The sequence below is a fragment of the Callorhinus ursinus genome, unplaced genomic scaffold (genome assembly GCF_003265705.2).
Source record: "Callorhinus ursinus isolate GAN/ISIS: 27379988/994484 unplaced genomic scaffold, GSC_fseal_2.0 scaffold8, whole genome shotgun sequence".
NCBI classification, from domain to species: domain Eukaryota; kingdom Metazoa; phylum Chordata; class Mammalia; order Carnivora; family Otariidae; genus Callorhinus; species Callorhinus ursinus.
The window spans coordinates 23817387-23830784 of record NW_027397070.1 but is presented as its reverse complement, the minus strand read 5'-3'; the positions used below and the strand labels follow the sequence as shown (position 1 = coordinate 23830784).

General features: G+C 36.2%; 1 pseudogene; it reads left to right on the top strand.

Moving 5' to 3' along the window:
* The first annotated feature begins 4227 nt into the window (after positions 1-4227).
* On the top strand, positions 4228-4710 carry LOC112822787 (ubiquitin-conjugating enzyme E2 D3-like; annotated as a pseudogene).
* The last annotated feature ends 8688 nt before the right edge of the window (positions 4711-13398 follow it).

Genomic DNA, 13398 nt, shown 5'->3' with positions numbered 1-13398 from the left:
CAGAATTCTACTCTTGAAGATTTTATACTTTACACCAGAGAATCAGGTTAAGTATTAAAATTACTATTATTACCAGGTGTGGCTCCCAAGAGTCTGGGAGAGTAGATAAACCTGCCATGCCTTGCTATAGTTTCACTGACCAAATGGCGATTTCTGGCAAAAACCAAATATATGAGTGGTTAATACAGGTAACCTTCTCTAAATTTTAGACTTATAAACAAAAATGTTGAAGGTACAATTAAGGGGATAATTGATTTAACCTCGCATTAAATTGTGATGATGATGTTTTGCACACACACACATACACACACAAGCACACATACAAAATACCCAGTATAAATATGTCATGAGTATGGTAGGCAGAGTAATGGTCCCCAAAGAGGCATATGTTCTAACCTCCTGAAATTTTGAATATGTTCTACTACATGACAAGGGTCAATTAAGGTTGCAGATGAAATTGAGGTTGCTAATCAACTGACCTTAAAATAAAGGGATTATTCTGGATTATTCTGTGAGTGTAGTGAAATATTCTCTTGGCCATTGTAGATGTAAGGGAGCCACAAGCCAACGACTGAGGGCAGCCTTGAGAAGCTGGAGAAGGCAAGAAAATGGATTCTCAGGTGCCTGGGTGGCTCAGTTGGTTAAGCAACTGCCTTTGGCTCAGGTCATGGTCCTGGGGGCCTGGGATCAAGTCCCGCATCTGGCTCCCTGCTCATCGGGGAGTCTGCTTCTCCCTCTGACCTCTCCCCTCTCATGCTCTCATGCTCTCTCAAATAAATAAATAAAATCTTAAAAAAAAAAAAATGGATTCTCTCCTAGAGCCTCCAGAAAGGCATGAAGCCCTGCCAATTTTATTTTAGGCCAGTAAGGTTATCTCAGATTTCCAAGCTCCAGAATAATATATGTGTTGCTTTTTTAAGCTACTGTTTGTGGTAATTTGTTACAGCAACGGTAAGAAACAAATAGAATGAAGTAAAATATTCAAAAGACTAGAAATATGTTACTAAGTCCAAATAAGTTACAAAAGTATCAGAAATTACTTATGCCTTTAAAAACATTATTTCTATAGGCAGGTGGGACAGTTCAGAAGGTCTCTAGAAATAAGCTACTTTGTTTCAGATCCTAGCTTTACTGTATTCTAGGTGGTTAACCCTAACAAATTGCTTAATATCTGTGGCTCCATTTTCTCATTTTTATAGTGGATGAAATAATAACTGCATCTCAACAATTAGATCAAATAAATATATCTGATATTATAATCAGTAGTACCAGGCACAGAGTAAGTCCTATGTATAGCTTTCTTATTATTTTTATAATATTTATTATTTGCTATTTGTGTTACTATTCTGAGAGATAGCACTATAACACCCAATTTCATTTTTGTGTTGTATCTTATATAGACATAATTATTTTGGTTTCAGTATTATACCTGCAAGAACTGGTATAAAGTGTTGGCTATAAATTTTAGATTGATAGAGGGAGGTTTTATTAAGGGATATTTTGTAATAATCTCATCATAAGGGAAGCATGAATCTGTATATCAGAAATAAATATGAAAAAGTTGATAATTTTTAAACCATTTGGTTGTGGGCATTTCAAAGGGAATTGGCCCATCTTGAGGCTACCATTCCTTCTTTGTAAATATGTAATGATTTAATGTATTGCTATATATAGACATATACTGTAGACTTAAAATTTACCAATTATCTGCTGTTTTTGTGTTATGTTTTGGTTAAATAGGGCTATTATGAAAATGAAGCTGTTTATTTTGGGGTGCATTTGTTTTGGGTAAAGAGGACAATTTACACATAAGATAAACTTTTTTCCCCTTTTTTCTGTTCTTGCCTTTTAGGGAAGTGTTGATGTTAGCGATTTTTAAACAGTGAAACATCCATTCCCCTTAATATATTTATACCACCACAAATTCACTTATATCAGACAACCTCAAGGAAAGGAGAACATATTGTACATTGCTCAAAGCTACACAAAACCACTGAGATGTAAAAAATTATCTAATGACATTTTTTATTTTAAAAAATGAAATTACTTTTATATGAGAAAAAAAAGAAACCCAAGCACTGCAAAATTTTATTTTTTCTCTACTTCTGTAAAATGAATTTAGATTAAACATTCCTAGCTTCATCTAGTTTTTTTGAAGTCTGTTTTTATTGTACATGATGGAAGGATGTTTTGCAGTTATAACCATATCAAACAGTGAAAGGTGATACTTTGATAGACTCAGCATCTTGTGGAGCTGGGAGGATTCTGAAAGTCATCATATTCACACACACTCAGCTAAAATTTGACAATATATTGAATAAACCATTAAAATTTTATATCATTTTTCATGTTCAGGACGTGAGAGATCTCATATATTTACGCTATGACATAAGCCCTTTTAGTTTGTCCACTTATAGTAGAAGGTAAAAATACTAGATTCTTGTTTTGCTTTGTTTGTTTTCATGATAAAATGGGCTTGAAGACTATGTTGAAGCTTATTTCTCCTTGTTCTTCTAAGTAGGTAGAGGGATACTCTTATTCTTCATTCTTTAGGTTACTGTGTCCAATATCTGGTCTTTTTCTCAAGATAGCCTTCAAGTTTACTACAAGTTTCTAGAGAATATATTGACTATAATTCCCTTAATTTACTTCAAAGGCAAAACATTTATTTACTTGTATTCTCACTAGATATCACCACTTTACAATGAAGATGATAAATCAATCTTGTTTTCATTGAATGCATCTGGCATTCAACATCCAAGCCTAATAAAAACTATGATCTAATGAAGATGAGAAAAAGTACATTTCTGTTTTCTTTAGACTGATAAATCTAGTCAAACAACAACTGAGGGCGCCTGGGTGGCTCAGTTGGTTAAGCGACTGCCTTCGGCTCAGGTCATGATCCTGGAGTCCCTGGATCGAGTCCCGCATCGGGCTCCCTGCTCAGCGGGGAGTCTGCTTCTTCCTCTGACCCTCCCCCCATCTCATGTGCTTTCTCTCATTCTCTCTGTCTCTCAAATAAATAAATAAAATCTTAAAAAAAAACACAACAACTGAAATATTTATAGATGGAGCCAAACTTCTTTATCATTAGGAACTGATTTATCACAGCTGAGTTTTTCTGTGCTTGAAGTTTCCTTGGGATATCTTTTAAAGTAAAGTTGATTTTAAAGGTAAAAAAAGGTAAAAGCAGTTTAATTGGAGAGATCAAGAGAGCGCAAGTGAATATCACTTTGAAAATGTTGCAGTATTATCTCAGAAAATAGGATAGCACAGTGTTCTTTCAAAAGAAAAAAATACAAGTATTTCTATTCAGGCAATCGTAGGAATATAAAATGTGAAGTGGGGGGATAGGGTAGTATAAACTGAAAAGAATGTGTTAAAACCTCTTCTGTGTCCTGAACCCTGGGAGCTAGAAATCACTGTCTCCTAAATGAAATTATATTGGTGCAGCTTTAATATGGATGTCTATGATACCAGTTTTTTGTTTTAAGATTTTAATTATTTATTTGAAAGAGAGTGAGAGAGGGAAAGAGAGCACAGAGGGAATGGGAGAGGGAGAAACAGACTCCCCGCTGAGCAGAGAGCTTGATGGGGGGCTCAATCCCAGGACCCCGAGATCACAACCCACAACCCAAGCCAAAGGCAGACGCTTAATGAACTGAGCCACCCAGGAGCACCTGATATCATTTCTTTTAAGAGATTCAGGATTAAAATTAAAAACATAGGGAAAAGTTTAAAGTAGCAAATAGTCTTTATTAGTATCTCTCCTTTTGTTGTCCAGTTTGAAAACATGGCATTAAAAATTAACATGTGTGTGTGCTTGCATGTGTAGTGTAATGTATTATAAATATATGCATGTATTCTTTACCAAAGTGGAGTTTGACAATTGGCACGGAAGTCATAATATCCTCTTTTTTCAGGATAATAAAAAATACAATGTGTCTTTTAATATTCATTTTATGAATACTACTGAGGATTTCAAATGCTAAAATGCATCCTTCAGTGATTTTGGCTTTTATAGAAAGGTGATAGGGACAGCTAACTATAATTCTTTTAGAAGGCATTGAAAATAAACAATAAAATAAAGCATTATTTTAAAATGCTTTAATAAGAATGAATACAAAATAACTATAAACTAAGACTGACTTAAAGGGTATTTTGGTATTTGGCCCATGACCTTCCAGCCAATGTTCTGAAGGTCCAGTTGGGGATGATGTGTTTCATTGGCAAGCCACAATTATGGGACCTAATGACAGCCCATATCAAGGAGGGTATTCTTTTTGACAATTCATTTTCCTACAGACTACCCTTTCAAACTACCTAAGGTTGCATTAAAACAAGAATTTATCATCCAAATATTAACAGTAATGGCAGCATTTGTCTTGATATTTTAAGATTACAGTGGTCTCCTGCTTAAACTATTTCTAAAGTTCTTTTATGGACTTTAGATCCATAAAAGATCTAAAGTCTTTTTGTGATCCAAACCCAGATGACCCCCTAGTGCCAGAGATTGCACCGATCTTTAAAACAGACAGGGATAAATTTATCCATTTGTTCAATGCTATGTGATCCAAACCCAGATGACCCCCTAGTGCCAGAGATTGCACCGATCTTTAAAACAGACAGGAATAAATACAACAGAGTATCTCGGGAATGGACTCAGAAGTATGCCATGTGATGCTACCTTAAAGTCAGAATAACCTGCATTATAGCTGTAATAAACATTAAATTACTGTTAAAAAGAAAAAAAGGTCTCCACTCAATTTGCTCAAATTTTAGTGAAGCACTGCCAAACAGGCACTTACAGACTCTTAAATTCACTAAGATATGAACTAAAATTACTACCTATAAATTGGGAACAGCTTAATTTAATTTTAAAAGGTCTTATTTGCAGATTTTTAGGAAAGACAATAATATAACACTAAGCATCAAAATACACAATATATTATGGCCAAAAAAAATCTGTTTTACCAAGTCAAAATAAATGTCAAACACTACTTGCTAGTGTTTGGAGGATTTTTTTTTCCCAAAAAAAATTCTTTGAGAAATTATGTACCCTCATATTTTATAATCTGATATTTCTCTAAAGTGGTTTATATGCTGAACAGCTTTGAAGATAAGAACAAACCCTTTATTACTATTTCCATTATGTTCCATTTTGCAAATATGTTTACTCTAGTCAGAGTGAATGCAAGGAAGAAGAAAAAATCTAAATCAACCTCTCAACTATATCTGAAAAGTTTCAAGTGCATCAGTTACAAAGGGCCTGATAATTGGTAGGACTCACAAGTCTCCATAGGGTGTACTGACAAAAAGCTTTAGTGAAAGTAAAGAGTACGGCACATTAGGAGAAAGAAGAACATACCATCATAGAAGGTCTGATGCTTCCAGGTGCGGTCCCATGTTTATTCTCAATTGCAGATGTTCATTTCATCAGATTATAAATCAACAAGACATGCAAGGTATCTTGCTTTCAGGGTTGCCCAGTCAAAAATTTACAGCAGTACTTTTTTTTTTTTAAAAGATTTATTTATTTGAGAGAGAGAGAGCACCAGCAGGAGGGGCAGAGGGGAAAGGGAGAGAATCTCAAGCAGACTGTGTGATGAGCATGGAGACCCACGGCAGGGCTCGATCTTACGACATGAGATCATGGTCTGAGCTGAAAGCCAGTGTCAGAAGCTCAACTAACTGCATCACCCATGCACCCCTACAACAGTATTTTTTATACCTTACTGGTTATGTAGCTAAAGCCAGGCTGTGCAGATTGAACCAAGTATAAATCTTCAATTCATCCCAAAAGAGTGTGGGCAATTTAGCACTGGGCACCTATACTATATGGGAATTTCAAATTGTGAATTGCACTTTATTAGTAACTAACACATCTCCATTCCTATCCAGTGTCAGTCCCAGATTTCTAGGCATTCCTGGAGATTAGCACAGAGCACACCAGCTGCAGCTGAAAGATGAACTTACCTTACACACAACTGGTAGTATCTTCACTTCATTGAAGAGAAAGCAGAGGCAGAACCAATGATCAGTTTTCTCAAGTTTATTGTTGAGAGAGCTAGAATTGGTAACCATTCCAATGACACCTAGCCATGAATCTTCTGGTGGAACACACACCCTCTTAGAACAAGAGTCTGATATTTATATTTGGCTAGAATTAAACAGCCTATACATTCAAGGTTCTTTTGGCTAGAATGACAGATCTTTGCAAAGAGTGAGAGGTTTTGTGCTTTTTCCATTCTCTCTGGGAACACTGAGTGATCACATAGTGATTTCAGACATGGACAAAGAAGCAAACAGAAAGAAGGAAACGGAGAGGAGAGTAAAAGAAATAAGGAGGGAGAGGTGGAGAGGGAGGGCGACAGGGAGAAGAGAAGAGGAAGAAGAATCTAACTCATGCAAAGTAATAAATGCACAATAAAAGATCTTTGTCTTTTGGCAGTCTCCCCAAATACATCCATGTCAAAATGAGAAACAATCTCATAAATTCCAGGAGTGATTTCCTAATTGTAGAAATATGAATTATCATAAAAACACAAGGATAGTTTTCACTGGGGCTCAAACAATAGTGGAAATCTTGGTTCACAATAGCACCCAGCTCCGCCTGTGTGAAGCTTCTAGTTTCACAGGGTATAGTGTGCATATAGGTACCTACTAAATACACATTTCTTGTGTATGTGTGTCCGGGGAAGGTTTACACATTTTGGAACTCATTAGCCTCATTGGATTCTTAATCTTATCAAAGAAAAAAAAATCATAGGCAAAATCATGGTATCAAGGAAACAAAATATTTGCTAATTGTAAATGAATAATCTGTACAGCAACTATTTAAACCTAGTAGAGAAGACATCTTCCCAGCCCCATCCATAGCTCCTCACTTCTTCATTTTTCATGACCTTATTGCAAATAACACCATGTGTTTCCAACATAAAGCCATTTGTCTCCTTTAAAAAACAAAACAAAACAAAACAAAACAAAACAAAACAAAACCCTGGAGCCTTACGTGTTGTTGATATCAACCTCACAGACAAAGAAATGCACTTACTGTGGCAGGTTTTCTGGGTCAGAGTCTGTAGGAGTCCTTGAGAAGAAACTGAAAAGAAAACATATTTTTACTCTAAGACTAGGAAACTTGTAACTCTAAATATAAAAAGTTGTCTTTAACTTTTCCACTTTTATTTGTTAGTTCAATTAAAATGTCTTCTTTGTCATTTTAAGACATATACATCATCACATGATGGTACTGCTGTGGTGCAGCCATAAACATTTGCTCCAGGAGATGGCATGGCCTGACATGCTTCTCATCTTGTGATTTCAACACAAGTTGGAATAACTGGTGTGAACTATCATTCTTAACTGAAAGTACCTCATTATAGAGCAGAAGTAGCTTGCTCAACACTCACTCAGTATAGACATCTGCCTTAAATCCCTGTCTAAAAGATACATTGAAAGTATGAGAAGAAATCAGAAATCTGGCATTTCAAATAAATATTTATTACAATGCTAATCCACTTTCTCTGGGCTTTCTGAAGTCCAGTTTACTACTTCTCTATGTTTTGAGTGCTTATCATTTCTTTTCTTTCTGTTACTAGTTCTCACCACTGAGGAGGGTAAAGAACATAAAATTTATTTACTCTTCCTCTGGGTGTTGTAGATCTTGAGGAAAGAATCTCAATTTCTTTCAGCTAAGTCACAGTGGAGTGGCTATGAGAAATAAAGAATCCTGAAAATAAGATCTTCTCCATTGACACAGTGTCTGCTATATGCAGGGTTAAATTATCTTGGATCGCTGTGGTAATTCACACTTTTTATTCCTGTTGGTAGTAAATCTCAATTGATGCTCTTATGTATTTGAGCCATCCATGGGTTTATCTGCCTGAATCTTGATGTCAAGAGGCTACAAAGTATTGGAAGCAAAGATATCAATAAAAGAGAACTTTCAAGAGTTCAATGGGATTTTGAATAAATATGAATCCCAACTCTCACACACTCAGACATCCTAAGGGGGTAAGGACATATAATGTGGTATTAAGTTTCTTATTTGTTTGTTCATTTACCCATTCAACAAATATTTATCTGGTGCTTACTATGTGGCAGGCACTGTCATGGGTACTGGTTAATGTGAGCCCTGACCAGAATGCAGAAAAATCTTGTTCTGATTTTCCCTAAAGGGAAAGCAGGGCAGTCTCCACTGTAGCTAGCCGGTAGAAATCACTGGCATACAGATGGCCCCACTGTGGATAACTACCCTGTGACCTCACCACCATGTCCCTCTCCCTACAGAAGCTGGGGATTAAGGTCCAGACCTGGTGGCAAATAGCTTCAGAAAATGGGGGTGGAGAATGGCTGTGTAAGGCCTGGATTGTCAGCCCTGCTTCCCCTCTGTCAGTAAGTTATTCTGAATAAAACTCTGTGTAAACAGTGTGTTGTGGCTTGTATTATGGTCTGGTTTCAAAGTGCCTCCTGAGTCTGGAGGGTATTTACTGATTCTCCTCCACCTTTTAAGAAGCATCAGAGAGACAATGAAGACATTTGTGTGCCTGTGTTATTAGGGTTTATTGTTGGAAGTAACAAAATAGTATGAAGATCAAATTGTTGGCTGATGCTCATACCAAGAATATGAATGTGTTTATTAGCACATAAAAGATCCAGCAGTGAGTAGAAACACCCCGTCTAGCATCAGCATGAAAAAAGAGTTCCCACAGTGAAAAGGACAAAGTATCAGGGAGGGGCCACTATAGAAAAGAGTTTCAGATTTCTAGAAATTCAACTTTCTACACAGGTAACCCACAAAGGCACCGATGTAACAAGGAGCAAAGGTTGCCCATACTCTCTGATGTAAACACACAATGTAGATCCTTATCCCCCAAAAATGGTGCTTGGGCAGTAACAGTACAGAAAGCCAGAGAAATCCGCTGGGAGAAATGACCAATGAGCACCTACGAGAGTATAAAGAGAGGGATTGTGTTGCTCAGGAGTCTATAAACTTCCAGTGAAGAGATCATGTAGAAATGAGGAATGACATACTTGGCCAGTAATACATGGAACCAATGTTTGCTGCCTTAATCAACATGTAGTAGGCGAACAGAATGCGAAAGATGGCAATCCCATCTCATTATCTCAGCATACAGCTACAGATCAGGAGACATGCTCCGGTTTTACAGTTGCCATGGAAGCAGCAGAAGCCCAGCCCCTGCATGACTGAGCTACCTGGAATGTTAATACTGGATGATGATAGTGAAGGAAAAGGAAGGACAGGCACACGCTGACATTCTGAATGCCAATAATAATGTGGATAAAATGAAGTACATGGTGAATGGCCGCAGAAAGGGCCATTAAGCCTGGGTAAATTGTTCCAAACAGTACCAGTCCTAGCCATCAAACCAGTTACAGAAATTATAAAACCCCTCTTCAGCCAGGAACTGGGTAATCCAATAATTAACGTACAGATAAAATCTGTGGATGACATTTTAAAATCTCAGGACAGCCAAGAAACAGGTGAAGAAAGGTAACAGTGACCACCGACTGAATGAAAAGCTTCACGGGTATGTTCAGCTTCTCCTAGGAGAGCTGCAAAACTCTCAGCTAAGTCACCTTGACATCAAGGGTTGGCAACTCACATAAATAGTTGCACAACATTCTTCAAAAAATCTGCTCCTTTGGAAGAGAAGTTTTGAAAATATATTACTGACTAATTTTTTTAATGGTAAAGTACATTTAATTGGGTAAAGTGAAATTAAATGATAAAAAAAGGCTTACAATGATTAAAATGAGTAAGAAAACAGTGGGGAAAATTATGGATGGAATGAAATTCTTTCTACAGACTCTACAGCCTTCCGTCAGTCTTCAAACATGCAGCACCGCTGACCCATAGAGGATAAGAAAATTGGATTGTCTAGCTTCCTTAGAGAACAACAGCCTAAAGAACCAACGTAATAACACCAACTCAACTTTGACTCTGTACTTTTCTTACATAATGCTTTTAAAATCTTTTAACCTATTTTTTTTAAATCTAAAGTAGTGATGTTATTAAAAATTTAAATCTAATTGTCATAAGCTACTCTACCTGGCTAGGATTTTATATGTTCTTAATATATGATCAGAATGCACGATGAGACAATTAATTCTTTTTTTAAAAAATTGGAATTGCCTTTCATTTGTTGCTATAATCAGACTCTAAAGGGGTTTCTCAACTTTAATGTGCACATGAATTACCTAGGGATCTTGTAAAAATGCAGATTCTGTTTCTATAGGATTGAAGCTAAACTGGGTCTAAGATTCTGGATTTCCAACAATTTCCCGGGTGACGCTGATGCCAGTAATGCGAGGGTAACACCTTGAATAGCAAGATGTTATTGGACCTCACTTGTACCATCCCAACCTCAACCTTGTCCAGCTGAGAACTTTCATATTAGTAAGTGAAGTCAGGCCTAGAGACAATGGCAGAAATAGATGAGAGATTATAATAGTTTTTAAAGAAACATTATCTCATCCCCTAAAGAAATTGAAGAATTTTTCCCAAACAGTGGTTCTCTGGCAGGCAAGTTGTTAGAGCTGTAGAGATGTAAACAAGGTTATTCTTTATATGCCATAAGTTTGTCTTAAACACTTTGTAATATTTTTTTAATTAACATGTAGCAAGATACAGGCCTCTGAAAGTTAAGAACCACAAAACAATAAAGAAAGTAAACCCTTTTGTTGAAAATCTCCAATTCCCGTATTAACGTCTCATTCACAGCCTAATGGTAACCCAATTAAGAAAATTAAGATAAGTAGAAACAGCTGGAACAGAAGGTACTTGGAGTGAAGTGTACCCTCCGCACTCATTATTTGATGGAGATCATTACCCAACTCTACACACGGTGCGTGATATTTAATATGACTGGGCTAATTTATATCTGAAAAGAATAAGAGCACCTATGTAAAGAAATGAATTGACCTGTTAGCTCTGATTCTTTAAACACTCCATTATTTGATGTTTCAAGTGTAGCCATGTGCTAAGTCTCGGTAATATTGTTAGTCGGCTTTCTATGTGCCCCCACAGCTTTTCCTTTTTTGCGTTTTGGTCATGGCATTGTTATTCATCCTATGAGTGTTGCAACCAAAGAGGCAATGGTAACAACATTGAGACGTCCAGTGTTCAATTTTATGTGTGGTTAGTGTTAAAGGCAGAATGAAAGCTTGGTTTGAATTTTATACCGGTCATAACACAAATATCATCTTGCCATTCAAGGAACTCTCACACTGAGGAGAATCCCACGTTGTTACAGCATATTGTTTAAGAAGACAAGCTTAAGGGACATCACAAAGGGCCATTTTTGTTTTGTTTTCTTTTATGTATATGAGCTGATGGATGTTAGCTAAACCTATTGCGATAGCCATTTCACAATTCATGGAGATAAAACCATCATGCTGTACACTTTAAACTTATATAGTGATATATGTCAATTATTTCTCAATAAAACTGGGGAGAAAAATGACCCCAGGTTATACTGTTAAAAGCAGTGACTTAAACTCTCCAGGCCTTTCCTCATGTGCAAATAATAGGTAGGAACCATGCATATCTCACAAGGCTGGGGAGAGGGTAAATGACATAATTCTCATGTAAAATCCTTGGATTGTGCCTGGCCTGTGCACCTACTCGGTAAATGCTAGCTATCTTTATGTATTGAGACCCAGCACTTGGATTATTATGACTCATGATCTCTCTTCAAGATCAGCTCCTAGACAAGTTAAGTACATTGTAATTTATAGATTGTCCAGTGTGTATATACATGGATATCTCACCATCCCGGTAGGCCCATCAACAATTATGCTGTGGAGTTCATGAAAACAAGTAAAATAAATGACATATTGCTGATAAGTACATCAGCAATATGAATATAAGCGAAAATATTAATGAAGACATAGTTTCAAATTATCTTGGTGTATTTCCATTTTAAATAAAAGCTCAAAGATACTGTGTTTTCTTGTCTGAGATCATGTTTAGTTGTTATCTGTGGGTTCTGTATTTTGAGTGGATAGAGTAAGCAAACATAATAATGCAATATATTACATGATTTCTAAGGACTACAAACTCCAATTCTCCTCTACACACACACACACACACACACACACACACTATACTATACTATACCTTCAAATACGTATTTATGGGAAATATGGCCATCTAAAAAGTGTCACTGAGCAGTCTGATTAATTCAAACTTTGTCTATACAATACTAACAGGACTCTTCAATTTGATCAAGACTGTAAAACAACTCATCAATTTCATGAGATGTAGGGTTGCTTCATGGAATTAGCCCATGGTTCACTAAGCTCGCTGATCAATTCAGTCAGCTTATGCCATCTTGTAGCCCTGGAGTGGGAGCTGGCCTGGGTCAATAGCTTCAAGCACTGCTCTGGTTTATACTGGAATGATAATCTGTTTGTGGTATAGCCATATTAGGGTTGGTGAGAGTTCTCAGATTCTATAAGAAAATGAGCTACTAGCTCTATTCTGTATAACCAGGAAAAAAGGAACAACAACAACAAAAAAGATGTGCTCTCTGGTACATATGTAATGTGTTATATCCACAGGATAAATGGGCTAAAATTCCATTTCTGATATAGCAATCTCAGATCCAGAAGAATAAAAATAATATATTCATGACTGTGACTAGATTTGCATTAACATAGCTGAAGGTAAAATTTTACCCCTTGTGTTTATGCTTCTTGACAATCTGGTACTTAACTTTGGGGGAATTTCTATTTCCAATATCATCAAGCAATATGCATATGTAGAAATGTTCAGCTACTTAAAAGTGACATGGAAGCAATTCTGCATATCTTTCATGACTAATGGAAATACAAAAAAAAAAAGCAGTTTCTAACTAGCTAAGCTTGACAAGCTTAGATTTATATTTCACAAGCCTGATTATTTATAGCCCATTTATTTCCATACTAACTATAGAACAACAAAATAGTCAATGAAATTTGACTGTTATTTTGAAGATTTGTAACCAAATTAGTTTGTACATTTTGCTTGAATTGTTTTCTTCCAATAAAGTTATTATTTTTTAAGAATGTAAAGAAAAATAAGTGAACATGCATAGTATTAAGAAATAAATAATGGTTCTTAAAGAACAAGAATAATTTCAAATAACATTAATGAATTTAAAAATAACTGGTGCTTTTTAAAGGACCAGTATTCAGCAATTAAATACACAATAAGTATTGAGATAATATAAGATTATCAGGAAAAAATAAAAATACAAAGCTCCATGAAATAGCTATCCACACTTCCAAACTTGTAAAGACTTTCCTGGGCTCCCTGACTCCCCCCCATTGCTCCCTCTGCCCTGCCTCCCTAGCTCCCACCAGCAGTGTGTGGTCCTACCTCTAACTCAA